Source organism: Lolium perenne, chromosome 2 (assembly GCF_019359855.2).
Source record: "Lolium perenne isolate Kyuss_39 chromosome 2, Kyuss_2.0, whole genome shotgun sequence".
NCBI lineage: Eukaryota > Viridiplantae > Streptophyta > Magnoliopsida > Poales > Poaceae > Lolium > Lolium perenne.
In genome coordinates, this window is record NC_067245.2 from 115780221 (window position 1) to 115797074 (window position 16854).

Genomic DNA, 16854 nt, shown 5'->3' on the forward strand with positions numbered 1-16854 from the left:
TCCAGGGGTCCGGGGGATCATATAGCATGAATTTTTATGTCAAAAGGAAAGTATCAGGTCGAACTAGAGTCGGAAAGAGGCGACGAGGCGGCCTCCTCACAGGGCGGGGCGGCCAGGCTAGGGCCCGCGCCGGCCTGTGGGGGCACGCCCTTGTGCGTCTCCTCCACTCCGTTTCGATCTCGTAATTTTTCATATTTTCCAAAAACAGCAAAAACATTGTTCGGAAAGTAAATTGCGAACTTTTCATTACCAGTACTGTTACCTATTCAAAGTCGAGTTCTGGCGGACTGTCAATTTGTCCTTTAATGAAAGCCTCCGGTGTTTCCACTTGAATAATATCAACATCAACATTATAAGAATCACCTGAGATATAATGCTTGAGCCTTTGTCCATTCACCACTTGTGTGACATTGCCTTGGAGAGAGCTAATTTTTATTGCTCCTGAACGATACACCTCCTCAACAACATATGGTCCTTCGCATTTCGAGAGTAATTTCCCTGCAAAGAATCTTAGACGAGACCGATACAATAGGACTTTATCCTCAATATTAAATTCTCTTTTGATAATCCTTCTATCGTGCCATTTTTTAACTTTCTCTTTAAAGAGTTTAGCATTTTCATAAGCTTCACTTCTCCATTCATCTAGAGAACTCAATTGTAGCAACCTCTTATTACCAGCTAGTTTAGGATCTTTATTTAATTCTCTAACAGCCCAATAAGCTTTGTGCTCTAGTTCTAAGGGTAAATGACAAGCTTTCCCATAATCCATTTTATAAGGTGACATTCCCATGGGGTTTTATAAGCAGTTCTATAAGCCCATAATGCTTCCTTCAATTTACTAGCCCAATTCTTTCTAGTTTTATTAACAGTCTTTTGCAAGATAGATTTAATTTCTCTATTTGATAGTTCTACTTGCCCACTAGTTTGAGGATGATAAGCAGAAGCAATTCTATGATTAATGCCATATTTAGCAAGAGTTTTTCTAAAACCACCATGAATAAAATGAGAACCTCCATCAGTCATAATATATCTAGGAACTCCAAATCGAGGAAAAATAATATCTAAAAGCATTCTTAAAGAGGTCTCACCATCAGTACTTTTTGTAGGTATGGCTTCCACCCATTTAGTAACATAATCAACAGCAACAAATATATGAGTGTTACCTTCTGAAGAGGGAAAAGGTCCCATGAAGTCAAATCCCCAACAGTCGAACGGTTCAATAACAAGAGTATAATTCATAGGCATTTCATTGCGTCTGGAGATATTACCAACCCTTTGGCATTCATCACAAGATAAAATAAACTTCCTTGCATCTTTGAAGAGAGTTGGCCAATAAAAACCTGATTGTAGAACCTTTTGCGCGGTTCTATCTCCGGCGTGATGTCCTCCATAAGCACTCCCATGACATTTACTCAATATTTCCTGCTGTTCATATTCGGGAACACATCTTCACAGAATACCATCCACTCCTTCTTTATATAAGTGTGGGTCATCCCAGAAATAATGCCTCAAGTCATAAAAGAATTTCCTCCTTTGTCGAAATTTGAAAAGGTCGGAGGCAAGTACTTGGAAACAATAAAGTTAGCATAATCAGCATACCAAGGACTATCTCGCGAGCTCACCTTTATTACAGCCAATTGTTCATTTGGAAAATTATCATTAACAGGAACAGGATCATAAGCAATATTTTCCAATCTAGACAAATTATCAGCAACAGGATTATCAGCACCTTTCCTATCTACAATATGTAAATCAAATTCTTGCAACAAAAGCACCCATCTAATAAGCCTTGGCTTAGCATCTTTCTTTTGCATAAGGTATCTGATTGCAGCATGATCAGTATGAATAGTAACTTTTGAATCAACAATATAAGATCTAAACTTATCACAAGCAAAGACTATAGCTAACAATTCTTTTTTAGTAGTAGCATAATTTCTTTGAGCAGCATCAAGAGTTTTACTAGCATAATGAATAACATTCAATTTTTTATTTACTCGCTGTCCAAGAACAGCGCCTACAGCAAAATCACTAGCATCACACATAATTTCAAATGGTAAGTTCCAATCAGGAGGTTCAACTATAGGAGCAGTTGTTAAGGCTTTCTTTAGAGTTTCAAAAGCTTCCTTACAATCATCATCAAAAACAAAAGGTACATCTTTTTGAAGAAGATTAGTAAGAGGTTTTGAAATCTTAGAGAAGTCTTTAATAAACCTCCTATAAAACCCAGCATGACCAAGAATACTACGAATACCTTTAACATCCCTAGGATAGGGCATCTTCTCAATTGCTTCAACTTTAGCTCTATCAACTTCAATACCTCTCTCGGAAATTTTATGTCCCAATACAATTCCTTCATTAACCATAAAGTGGCATTTCTCCCAATTAAGAACAAGGTTAGTTTCTTCACACCTCTGCAAAACTTTATCAAGGTTCCGCAAACAATTATCAAAAGAATTCCCATAGACAGAAAAATCATCCATGAATACCTCTACAATACTCTCGCAAAAACCATGAAAAATAGCAGACATGCATCTTTGAAAAGTAGCAGGAGCATTACATAAACCAAAAGGCATACGTCTATAAGCATAGGTTCCATAGGGACAAGTGAAAGTGGTTTTCTCTTGATCCTTAGTTTTAACAGCAATTTGTGAAAACCCAGAATAACCATCAAGAAAACAAAAATGAGTATTTTTAGATAACCTTTCTAACATTTGATCAATAAAAGGCAAAGGATAATGATCTTTCTTAGTAACTTTATTAACTTTACGAAAATCAATGCACATTCTATAACCTACAACTACTCTTTGAGGTATGAGCTCATCATTATCATTAGGCACAACTGTGATCATTCCTCCTTTCTTAGGAACACAATGCACAGGACTAACCCATCTACTATCAGCAATAGGATATATAATACCAGCTTCAAGAAGTCGTAATACCTCATTTCTTACCACATCCTTCATCTTAGGAATTAGACGACGCTGAGGTTCAACAACAGGCTTCGCATCATCTTCCATATTAATGGCGTGTTGGCAAATAGAGGGAGAAATCACCTTCAAGTCATCAAGAGTGTAGCCAATAGCATCTCGGTGTTTCTTCAATATTTCCAATAACCTTTCTTCTTCAAACTCTGTAAGTTTAGAACTAATAATAACAGGATATATTTTCTTATCATCAATATGAGCATATTTAAGATTATCAGGCAAAGGTTTTAAATCAAAAACAGGATCTTCCTTTGGTGGCGGTGTTGTACCCAGATCTTCCACCGGTAAATCATGCTTAAGAATAGGTTGGCGAAGAAAAATTTCCTCAAGCTCATCTCTTTCTTTCCTAAAAACTTCACTCTCGCTATTCTCCAAATGTTGCTGCAAAGGATTAGTAGGAACAAGAACAATAGATGCACACTGTTCCATTTTAAAATCATCATTAGGCGGATCAATTTTATAAGGAGTTTTGGTAAATTTAGAGAAGTTAAACTCATAAGATTCACCAGCAAATTTAGTCAAAATTTTCTCTTTCTTGCAATCTATAATAGCTCCACAAGTATTTAGAAAAGGTCTACCAAAAATGATAGGACAATAATTACTAGCAGCAGAACCAAGTACCAAAAAGTCAGCATGATATTTAATCTTACCACATAGAACTTCCACATCTCGAACAATACCAATTGGAGAGATAGTTTCTCTATTAGCCAGCTGAATAACCACATCAATATCTTCAAGTTCACAAGAACCAATTTCGTGCATAGTCTCCGTGTAAAGCTCATAAGGAATAGCACTAACACTTGCACCCATATCGCATAAACCATAATAGCAATGATCACCAATTCTAACAGATAGCATAGGAACACTAGCTTGCTTGGGTTTATTAGGATGTGAAACAATATTAGAAGCATCTTCACAGAAAATAATATGACCATCCTCTACATTTTCAGTCACAAGATCTTTAACTATTGCAACAGCAGGTTCGACTTTTATTTGTTCTTCAGGTTCTATAGGTTTCTTTTCACTTTTATGAACCACACTATTTATAACAGAGTACTCCTTCATTTTAGCAGGGAAAGGAGTTTTTTCAATATAAGCTTCAGGAATAACATGATCAAAAGTTTCAACTACAACACATTTATTAATAGATGAATCAATTTTATCTTTATACGGTTCATGAAACTTATCAAAATTCTTCTTAGGCAATTCATAATGAGAGGCAAAAGCTTTATAAAGATTTGCAGCAACTTGAGAATCAAGACCATAAGTAGCACTCATATTACGAAATTTATCAGTATCCATAAAAGCTTCAATGCATTTGTAATCATAATTTATACCTGATTCTCTTTCTTTATCGATTTCCCATCCTTCAGTATTTTCCTGGATCCGATTAAGAAGGTCCCTTTTAAACTCTTCCTTATTGCGCGTGAATGATCCAGAACAAGAAGTATCCAGCAAGGTCTTGTCTTCAAAAGAAAGTCTTGCATAGAAATTATCAATAATAACATTACCAGGAAGCTCATGAATGGGGCATTTGAGCATTAAAGACTTCAATCTCCCCCACGCTTGGGAAATACTCTCTCCATCATGAGGCCAAAAATTATATATGCGGTTCCGATCCTTATGAATTTCACTTGGAGGATAGAACTTAGAATAAAACCGGGGCATAATATCATTCCATTCAAGAGAATCCCCATTATCCAGTAATTTATACCAATGCGCCGCTTTACCAGACAGCGATATAGCGAATAGTTTCTTCCTCACTTCATCCATAGCAATACCTGCACACTTGAATAAACCGCATAATTCATGTAAAAACAGTAAATGATCTCCAGGGTGGACAGTTCCATCCACTGTATAACAGTTATCCACTACACGTTCAATAATTTTCATAGGTATTTTGTATGGTATCTCTTCCTCACCTGGCACCTTATCCACTACCTTTGCAGTAGTAGTAGATTTTCCAAACAAACATTCGAGAGAAGATCTCTCCATAATGAATTATAGCAGCAGGCAGAAATAAAATCAGCACTAGCAGTAAAAGTTTCCCTTACCAATTCTACTTACCAATATCTCTTCACTCCCCGGCAACGGCGCCAGAAAATAGTCTTGATGACCCACAAGTATAGGGGGTGTATCGTAGTATCTTCGATAAGTAAGAATGTCGATCCCAACGAGGAGCAGAAGGTGTTGACAAGCAGTTTCGATGAAGGATTCACTGTAAATGCTCACAGACAAATATTCAGGGGGTTTTGATGTAACAGATGAATAAAGTACGAGTAAGTAAAGTGCGAGAGTAACAATTGCAGCGAGTGGCCCAATCCTTTTTAGCACAAAGGACAAGCTGGTTTGTTTACTTATAATGACCAAACGTTCCTGAGGACACACGGGATTTTAGTCTAGTGCTTTCGCTACATATGGCTAATTAATCTTCATTGTTTTGATAAGTGTCGTGTGGGTGAACCTATGATAATGTACCGCCCTTCCTAGGACTAATACATACTTGTGATTATACCCCTTGCAAGCATCCGCAACTACAAGAAAGTAATTAAGATAAATCTAACCACAGCCTTAAACTCTGAGATCCTGCGATCCCTCCTGCATCGATATACCAACGGGGGTTTAGGTTTCTGTCACTCCGGCAACCCCGCAATTAGCAAACGAATACAAGATGCATTCCCCTAGGCCCATGAAGGTGAAGTGTCATGTATTCGACGTTCACATGACACCACTAGAAGAATAACACCACAACTTAAATATCATAACATTGAATATTACTCAACCATGGTTCACTACTAACATTTAGATTTCACCCATGTCCTCAAGAACTAAACGAACTACTCACGAGACATCATATGGAACATGATCAGAGATGATATGATGATGAATAACAATCTGAACATAAACCTTGGTTCAACGGTTTCACTCAATAGCATCAACAACAAGTAGAGATCAATACCTGGAGAGTTTCCCCTATCAAACAATCAAGATCAAACCCAAATTGCTACGGCGGTGACGATGTGCAGCGGTGGAGACGGCGGTGATGATGGTGGAGATGATGGTGCTGGTGATGGAGATGATGTCCAGCTCGATGACGGTGACGATGGCGTCGATTTCCCCCTCCGGGAGGGAATTTCCCCGGCGGATTTCAGCCGCCGGAGAGCTCTTTTCTCTCTGGTGTTCTCCGCCCCGCAGAGGCAGCTGTAACTCTTCGCGAGGTACCCTCTGTGGCTTAGGTCTTCGGGACGAAGGATTTCACGAAGAAAAGGAGGCGAAAAAGGCTGTGGGGCCCCCTCACCACCAGGTGGCGCGGCCAGGCCATGGGCCGTGCCGCCCTGTAGTGTGGGCCCACCTTGGGTCCACCTGGCTCCCCCTTCTGGCTTCCTTCGTCATCTGGAAAAATAGGATTTTTGGTATAATTTCCTTCCACAGTTGATCTTCCGAAATATTGCATTCTGGCGGTGCTTTTTCCAGCAGAATCCTGGCTCCGGTGCTTGATCCTCCAATAATGATGAAACATGCAAAATAGATGAAATAACATAAGTATTGTGTCCAAATATGAAATATATCAATGAATAACAGCAAATTATGATATAAAATAGTGATGCAAATTGGACGTATCACACACCACAACACTCCCCTCTCCTTCCTCGACCTCCTAAGCACCTCACCATGCTCGATTAGCCACTGCCGCCGCCCAATCGACGCATCACTGCCGCGGAAGCCCTGCAGCAATCGCCGGAGAAGGAGGCCGCCCCTGACGACGCCACTGCTACCAGGAGCCTCGCCGTCGTCTACAACCTCGTCAAGCACATTGCCAACCCTAGCTGGAGCACCGTAAGCCCTCCGACCCCCTACCTGCGCCGCCGTCTAGCTTCTCTCTCGCCGTCGACGACGACACGCGTGAGCCGTTCGATCTAGTTCTAATCCAACGCACCACGATGCTCCATACCGTTTCGGGTTTAAAGAGCCGCTGACATGCGGGACCCCCTGGTCAGGCAGCCCACGCGGGCACAGATGCGTGGTGGGCTGGCTTGGGCCGTTTGAGTTAAATCTGGCCCGCTAGCTTTTCCCGCCGGTCTGTTTAATTCAAATTTGATTTAAACATTTCCAAACATTTCCAATACTGCCCAAACTTTGAAATTCAATAGATTCAAATTGGCTCAACCAAATTTAATGAACTTTATATGATTGGAAAGCTAAGGAAATTATCTACCAAATACCACTGGTCCCATGACCAGATTCATTGTAGAATTAATGTGATAAAAAGAAGAAGGCAGGGACTTTTTCATATTCAAATAATTATTAAAAATCAACCAAAATAGATATTAAGTTAATTCCAACTCTAATAGCTCACATTTGACTTACACTAATTGTTTATGCAATAAAATGGTGTGGTCCCTTTGCATGATCATGCCCTATTTTAATTAATGGATAATATGACTAGTTTAACTAGTTGATATTGTCCAAAACTATTAAGTAATTCATATGAAGTCTTATACTTCATTTAAACTTTGTCTCACCTGAATTCATGTGGTGTTTGGACCCCTGGCCAAACCCTCTTATATGAATTACTTATAGATTTAAATCATATGTAGCACTATTAAATAGTATGAGGTGGTCTACCTCATTTAAATCATTTTCTTAAATGATGATAATGAATGGTTGACTTGGGTCAACATAAGTTCATGTATTATTGTTTGAGAAATTAAATCTTAAGAAGATTGCAATGAGAGGAAAGTATTCCTCAAGAACCCTATGGAAATTAACTATCACATATGAAATGAAAGGAATTTATTCTTCCTCCAAGCCACCCAACCAATGCACCTAAATTGATTTACTTGTGTGCTTAGCCTAGTTTGTGTGAATGTATTTGATGATTGGATTAGCCATTGAGTTAGTGAGTAATTATACTCGTATTCGAATTTAGACGCTAGCACCGGAGACTACCAGGAGGAGGAAGGGTACTACCAAGAGGAAGAAGAAGAGAACCTTGAGAACTACCAAGGCAAGCTCATACTCTTGCAAAGTGCAAAGCTCCTTTGGGGCAAGGCACTATGATTCTTATCTTTCTTAACACAAGCCTATCCCAGGTTTTTCCTTTACAAGTTTTACTTGTTTGTTTCAAAGAATTACTTGGATAAGTTAGCTTGGACTAAGTGATTAAGATTACTAGTGTAGCCATGTATTCTCAAGCTAGCCAAGCAAGATAGTACCCCTCATGATTAGTGCTAGTGCTAAAATACTAAAACTTGATTACTCTAGATGGGAACTTGTGACTTTGAAATGAAATTGAAACCTTGGAATGATGAGTCCTTCCATTGAATGATTTTTGGAAAAGGTTTATGATAAGAGAAGATGGTGATTTTTGATATAAAACTGATGTTGGTTTGGATGCGATACCTTTGCAATATTTGAGTACCCCCACAATACCTGGTTATGGGTAGGGCTTAACTGGAAGTTTATGCATCTTAGTATGGGTTCCCTCTGAACACACATCATAGGGGTTATGCCGAGGCTGCCTCCGTTGTTGAGAAATGATGTGAATTGAGGTGAATTGTACGGCCAAGCCCTGTGCAGTTCCCAGGTTGACAGTTGGTCTTCACTGGGAGGCCAAGCTCATGGGGAGAGGTGCTCATACTAGGGTTTATAAGTGAAAGGTTATGGTTGATGATCCGCGTACTGAGTTACGATGATTCGGGGTTATCCCGACGGATGAAATCAAATGTTGTGGCACAAGTGTGCAAACTCTGCAGAGTGTCAATCTATTCGAATAGCCGTGTCGACGGTTACGGACAATTAGAAAGGCCATACAGTTTCCGGTGTCAGATTTGTGAAAGTACTTGGTGAAATGAATGGTCTAAACTTGGTGACTTGTTTGAATCACAACAGAGTTTGTGGGAATGACACTAACGTTCCCACTTGAGTTAGTTAGCTCATGGATAAGTCTTTGCTTAAATACTTGTGAACTAAAACTGGCTTTATGCAACTTAAACTGGAGCCTAGCACCCCTTTACTCAAGTGTAGCAGTTACATTAGTGTTAGTTTGCAAGTATTCAATGTACTTACGGCTTTGTCCCTGGCTATTCAAATGGCCAGAGTATGAAGATGAACAGAACTATCACGGAGATGACTGTGGGGACCCCGGACTAGCTGTCCGAAATTCCCTGTTATGTATACAGTTCACGATCCCATGATCAGTGCATCGTGAACACATTACCGAACTGATATCAAATTACACCATCCATTACAAAGCGGAAAAAGAAAATTACAACATGGTCACATGACCCATACCATAATAGCCTCGAAGGGCCTAACTAAACATCAGAGTAGCATCATCACTCAGCAGCGTAGTACCCAAGTCATCTGCCATAACCCTACAGGCAACTGACTGGGAAGACGTTACTAGCTCGCATAGACGTCGCCAACTCCTTCTTCGTCTGTCGAACTCCTTCAAGTCTGGCCAAGTAAATAGCCAGGGACAAAGCCGTGAGTACATTTGAATTGTACTCGCAAACCATCAAGAAGGTGACAACAATTCTAACTAAAGAAGACAAGAGAGGAAGAGTAGTTTCTCTTGTGGATATAGCATGTGGAAGAGAAGAGATGTTTTTGGTGGAGATAGCATCCCAACTTCTCGATCGAAGGGGACACTCCAAGAATTTATCTAAGACATCTCTATATCTCTATTGAAGAAGAGTTCCTCTTCATGAAAACACTAGGAATGGTCACCCCATCTTGTTTCATTTTCCTCAACCATCTCCACATGGTCGGCACAACATCTTTCTCGTACCCTTCCGGTACTTCCAACACACGCATTTCCTTTGGAAATCATTTTCAAAACCAAAACTCGACACAGCTCGGTAACGGCCATCCCAACCATCCATGACCACGGACGCGGCTATTCGAATAGTTTTAACTCTGCAGAGTGTGCGCACTTTCCCCACAAGAACCGATAAATCCGCCGGGATCATCCCCGGTTCGACATACAAAAGTATGCGAGACTCGGATAATCAGTCATAGTCCTTCGCCTGTCTCCCTTGACAAGAGTCCTTCCCTGCGGGCTTACCCCTTCCCGGCACCCCGGCAGCATACCTCCTTTTGAGCGTATCTCCGGCGCCATGACAAAAGACCCTCAGTAATCGTCCGGCTGCAAGTTAATGCAGTGTATTGCCTCCTTCAGAGCGCAACCCGGTGTCAGAGGTCATCGCGACCCTCCTAGAGAGTTGTGAAGGTGGCTCATGCCAATTTCAACAGACGTCAGACTAAGCCCGTACCCACTTTGGATAATGTGGTTGAGCTGTGTAATTATTCGGGGCGAATACAAAGAACCATGTGTTGTTTTTCTCAAAAACCCAAGTCACACCCACACTTTCCTCTTTCCAACCATCTTTGTCAAGATCCTTTTCTTTCATAAACCATACGCTTGGGTAAGGTTGCCTCACCCAAGGTTTTCATAAACATTTACAACAAGGTAAACCTTGAATGGTTCCCAACCTATAGTTTCATGAGTTGAACTAGTATTGCACTACGGCCGAGATGAGAGTCATCCCGCCATAGATGAGGTATAAAGGGGTAGTGGAGTGGATCATACTTGCTTAAGTTAAGCATGTATTATGACAACACAAGGAGGAATATACTCTCAGATTTGTGGTGCTAACTACACAACTTAGATAGTGGAGTGTCACTATCCACATATTCTCCAAGATGGTACACGGCATACTCCTCTCAAGTTGAGAATACACCAAGATCATGACAATGATACCTCTATACTACAAATGGGGTGGGTGTGGTGTAAGTTACTATCTTGAGATGGAACATGCTCAAGTTGAGCATACAAGATAACCAAGTGGGATAGCACGGCCATGCTACCATGCATCCCATAACACAAGGACAAATAGTGGAGCATCACCACTAGGGAGTACCCCACTTGCAAACACACATAGATGACATAAATAGAGATAATAACACACATAGAATGAAGGTGCTTTGAACATCAACAAATGACATCCAACTAGACACCGGATCAGAGATCAAAAGATGGCTTGCCTTGGCTTATTTGTCCCTGTACTTCTTCAACTCTATCAATATAAGAATCCCAACAATATAAATAAAATCCTTGTCCAATTCCACTTCTTCTTCTTCTCCGGAAGTGCTCGCGTCTATCGCCGAAAAATATAAAAGGAACACAATCAATCACATTGCACCAACAAAACAAACATACAACAACCATAATTTAACCATTCAATAAAGAGCTACCATACAAAGGACTTATAGATACCACAAACAACTTAAAGAAAACCCATGTTATTTACCTAGTAAAGGTATGAGAGTATCACAACTTAGCAATTGCCTCTCTCGGTTATCACCATGGTATAACCCAAACATCCCCTGGTAGATAACATCATAAAGAGGACAAGGGTATTAGTTTGACATCAAATACATTCACAAAACATTTTCAAGCATTTTTGGAAAAGTAGAAAACAGTTTTCCTAACTTAGTTTGCTCACATAACACCACACAAGAATAGGAAACAAATAATATGCCCTACCATTTGAAAACTTAAGCAAAACAAAAGAGCTAATGTTAAATTGCAGAGGTTTTGTTTTGCAAGCATAAAACAGAGGTTGCCCATTTCTAATAAAAAGAGTTGGTCAAGGGTTTTAAATAAACCGAAAAGTTTGGCTTCAACAATGCATGTCACACACATACATTACTAACAGTAAAACATATGCATGAACAGGGACTAATACTATTTTTCCTAGATAGCCAGTACTAATACAAGACTAACTCAATTGGAATCACCCCAAAATATTAAACCTACAATTTTAGGAATTTCTTTGAATCTGACAGTACAGAAAACAAGATCTGTAAGCCATAAATCGTAGAAAAATCCTAAAAATATGAGACCACTGGCATTTGAAAGATATCTAAACAGAGATGCACATACAATTGGATTTGGGTTCAAATTGTTTCTGAAACTCTCACAAATGGATTGACAAGATTACTGCATGTCTATACCATTTGCTTCACCTCTGGAGTTACAGAACAGATAAAGGTTTGAAACTTGTTTGAGATGATTAAGAAAACATTCAGTAGTCCTACAGAACTGGAATCACTCAATTAGGTTCAAAAATGGATTTTTGGTGATTTAAAAGCTAACAGCCATGTGTGCAGAACACACAGAACAAGTTTAATTCACCACAAATCTTACATCAATCACAAAAATATGAGGTCAGCTGCATCTGAAAGGTATTGAATAGGTGGTTCTTACCCAATTTGTTTCACTCAAAGATTCGTTCCCAAGCTCCTGGTTTAATTCGACAAATTCAGATCTGACCAGATCTTGACCTGTGAACCATTTCAGTTTCAGGAGGTCAATCGAAGTGAAACCACCGCCAAAATGAAGGTATTGAAGAGGGCTTTCACCTACAGTTGAGTTTTCTCAAAAAGGTTTCGTAAAACGGAACAAATCTAACAAACAGTGAACCTGCATGTTTACAGAACTTTATTTACCACGGACAATCCGTAACGAATTTGAGGATGAGACTAACGCCAAGTTGTAGATCTTTTCCGTATCTATCTGCGGAACTTTGAATCACACTATTTGGATATGCGCACGGGATTTGGTGGATTTTACAAGTTCGTACCAGAATCTGAAACAGCAAGATAGCAGAAATTACTGCAAGGATTTGGACGAACTTTGCTCAAGAACTTCAGATCTGAGGATAGCTCAAGCTTCTCCATGCTTGGACCAACATGCACCTGCATCAAGATCCAATCTTAGCAATGGAGGAAGAGGAAGAGGAGAGAAAACCATCTAGGGTTGGGGAGAAGAAGGAGAGGGAGGCTCTCATGGTGAGGAGGAGCTTGAGGGAGGAGGGAGCTTCATCTTGGAGTTCTTTCCATGGCCATGGCCGGCCATGGGAGCTAGGTGGAGCTGCATTTTCGTGGGGGAGAGTAGGAGAAGAGTGTGAGGGAGTAGATAAGGTGGAGGAGTGAGTGGAGAGAAGAAAAATGAGAGCAAGAGGAGTGGAGGTGGCCAGCCAAGGGCCATTTATAGAGGGAGAGGGGGTTTTGGCTGCCTCCTTTTTGATTGGCTAGGATGGGTGGCTGCCCATTTAATTGTTGGGGTAGTTGAGAGGCAAGTCTTGCAAGAGAAGAAAGTGAGGAGGAAAGTGGCTGGCCGAAATTGCCATGCCAACATAATTGGCTGGCTCCATTCTTGCCAAAAACAAGTGAAAAATGTGAGGGAGAGGCACAACATCCATGTGAATAGATATGTGCATGATATTGAGGAGAAAATGTCAAAGAGTGACTTTGATGATGATAAAAATAGGAGTAGATACATATAGATAAAAAGGAGTATGAAGGTGACATGTGCCATGAGAATAATCTCCACCACTTTGGCTGAGACCAACTTATGATGAAGATAGTTCCCAATGTATATTTGATGATTACTAGCTTTTATAAGAATTCAATTTTGGAAGGATTGGGATGCACCACATGCAACAATGCATGTGCATGTCAAGGTAAATGGGATGGTGATGGTGGTTTAGACAATTATAGAGCAAGACTAAGAGACATGGTGAGTGAAGTAACCATGTACTCACAAGGATGAATATGGTGGCAGAAATCACCAAGTCATGAGGTCAGGGTGATGATGGAAAAGAATAGAGGGTTGAGATGGGTATGATGAGATATAACTTGTTCTTCAAATAAGAGGTAAATTGGGAGTGATTTGAAAATATCAAATGATCATCCATTTGATCAAAAATTGGAGGATGGAGGGGATACAATGTGGTGGATCAGAGATGTGCATAAGATGTGCAAGAGTTGCCATTTGAAAAAGAGTTTAATTGAAAGGTATGGGACACACCTCAATTGTCTAGAGACAATTGGGAAAGAACCCAAGTGGAAATGGAATTTGAAAAGGTTGAGAGAAAACTAGTTGGAACATAGGAGTTCAAAATATTCTACTTGCTTTCTCAAGTTAGGTAGAGTTTTTCTCAAATGTAAAATAATCAAGAGGGAAACAAGAAATGGTATAGGTACCATAAACAAGCTTTTTGTTAAAACAAAGCAAAATAGAAATAATGTTTTATAAATCAATACTTGGTAGAAATGGGATGAAAAACAAAACCCATTTCAGTTCCTTGTTTTCTTTGAAGAGAAATCTTGGAAAGTTTTAATAAAACTAGAAGTAGTTTTGTGATCAAAACTAGAGAAGGAAAACTGTAGGATTTTTGAGGAGGGAAACTAATTTAGGGAGGAGTGTTCTCAAGGGTAGATGGTGGCTACAAAATGTATCCATCATTCCCACTCTTGGTTTTGTGAAGATTAAACTTGTATAAAAACAAGAGGTAAAAGTGAAGGAAGTGATCTAGAGTTGAATCATTGGATAGGGTATAAGATCAAGTTGAATATATGTGATGCAAGGGTAGAATGAGACATGCAGGATGTGGAAATTGTAGAGGGAGATGCACAGATGAGATCCATGCATTGAGATCACCAAGTTGTGAATTAAGGATGATTGAGCTATCTTGTACCACAAAGAGAAAAATCAAGATGGCACACCCATGTTGTCATCGGGAGAGAGGTTTGATGTAGTAAGAAGGAAAACAATTCTTCCTAAGCCACACATGTGTTTTATTTGGTGAGTTGCTTGTTTAACCACTAGGGGTGTCGTTCTATGAGGTAGCTCAAGACAAAATTCAACAAGCAAATCAAGACAATTCATCTACCAACAGATCAAGGCAATTCATCATAGCAAACAGATCAAGGCAATTCACCTTAATTAGTCTATAGAAAAAGTTTTTGTTCCCCCTGATTTTTGAAATAAGGATAACTAATCAAGGTTGAAAAAGTTGGGGTGTTACAGATCTTCCACCCTTAAAATAATCTCGTCCCGAGATTACTGGGTGTAGAACTAGAGGGGTTATAAAGTTTAACCAAAGTCAGACTCCATTCTTCCGTAGACGTGCCGTTGTAGAGAAAGTCGTTTGCTTCATCTTCTGGGAGACATGTTGGATTTCAGCCGATGGCGAGCTTCATGAAGAGGTTGACTACTCCATGCAGGTGTTGGATCTGTAGCTTCTTCACGATCCTGGCGGAGGTTCAAGACTGTGGGAGGGTTAGTGCACCCAACGGTGCTTGAGCAGGGCTGAAAACCTTTTTAGAGTTAGCTTGATTTTAGTGGAAGACGAAGTCTTCCACCCTTAAGATTTTTCATCGGGTTCTCGGAAAAACTCAGAGCTTCTGCCTTGTAGTTCAGTCTGGGGCTTCGGAAGAAGTCATCGGTCTTCCTTGTTCAGCTGAAGAATCTTCGGGGGCGACGTGCAGACCACCACTTCAAGAGGCACTCACGGTGTTAACTGAACCATATGGGATGCGCGGCGAGTTAGAAAGTTGAAGAAATGCCTGGTTGGTACCCATATGAAGCAGCAACAGGGGTCGTCGAAGACAATCTTCAGCTTGAGGGTCAGTGCTGATTTCAGTAACAACTAGGAAGTTAGCGGGTAAACTACGCCTAAAGTCTTGAGCCTTGGAGTATCTTCAGAAGCTTCATTTGATGAGGACCAGATGAACCATGTGGTGTAGCTCGGCTTTGACGCTATTGTTCTCTCAACTTGTTAGACGGTGTGTTCGAGGGTAGTTTCAAAAAGATATCCTCGCGGTTAGCGTGAGTATACTCCAAGGTTAGACCAAGTTAGCATGTCTTCTCGTAGAGGTGTAGTCACTCTTGAAGGTAGGGCTTCTTCTTTCTTGGCATAGTGGAGATGCTCCAGCTGATCTTGAAGGAAGTCAGCGTAGATAGGGGTCGGGTTAGTTTTCTTGACGGTTGAAAAACAACTTCCAACGGGTTTAGAGTTAGAGTCTTTCGTTAGTCTACCCAATTTAACTAATAGTTAGCAAAAAAATCGGCGAGGCAAACTTTAATCCTATCATTGCATGTGACACCCATACAACCATAACCAGAGACACAATACCACTAACAGAGGCTACTGGTATTTTTCCTAGATGCACAGTAACAAAACAAGATCAACACAATTGGAATCATTCAAAAATATTTATTTTTCAATTTTTGAGACTCAAAATACTAACCAGAAACAGTGATCAAGTTTTATTTATTAAAAATCGCACAAAAATCCTAAAAATACAAGGTCAGTGGCGTCTGAAAGATAATTTCATACTGGTTCTAGTGCGATTGGAATCACATCAATCGGAGCTACCAAACTATTTTTATTAGCAAAACAGTACACTGGCAGATTTCCATTTTTAATTTCTGTTTCACAAATTTCAAACAATTAAAAAGGGCGGAAACGTCTAAATAGCAAGACATACATGCACACAACAAACAGATACAAACATTCAAGGCAGCACACTAGGGAACCACAAGCAATCATCACACCAGACATGGTACTCTAAGTACCCAGAAATTCCTAATGCGCGGGGTAGCTCAATCAAAGCGATTGAGTTTGTCCTATCCATCCTATAGGTTTGGGGCTGGTCGCATATGTTGACGTCTTCATAACATTAGCATCAGCTTCAACTTGGATCCTTGTAGCAGTTGGTGGTGAAGGGGCCGGGTGTTGAGTCGTTGATGTTGAGGCGGAGGAGAAAGCTGCGTAGAACTTCTAGTCTCGACATCCCGGAAACATGGGGTCTTCGAAGAGGTAGCTGTTGAGGTGCTTCTAAAGTAGAGATCTTCTCGTGGCTGGCCTAAAAATAACTAGTCAAGAAATTGAGAACTTGATCCTTGACGACTGCGAAAGTGCGAGTCCAAAGAGGAACAAGGTCAGCTCTCTGAGAGACTTTGGTGACAACCAAAGACATGATCCTTTATCCCTTTATGTGCACGGCTAAGTCG

At 40.2% G+C, this 16854-nt stretch overlaps 1 long non-coding RNA gene across 2 annotated transcripts; it reads right to left on the reverse strand.

The window, feature by feature from the left end:
- Positions 1–10826: 10826 nt before the first annotated feature.
- LOC127333582 (uncharacterized) lies at positions 10827–12584 on the reverse strand. 2 transcript variants are annotated; one of them, XR_011750948.1, is made up of 4 exons: positions 12501–12584; positions 12259–12413; positions 11300–11375; positions 10827–11146 (listed from the first exon to the last, which is right to left on the reverse strand). It is a non-coding gene; the product is annotated as an uncharacterized lncRNA (long non-coding RNA). The 2 variants fall into 2 exon arrangements; XR_007871376.2 differs by lacking the exon at positions 10827–11146 and having other exon boundaries at positions 11163–11375.
- Positions 12585–16854: the final 4270 nt, after the last annotated feature.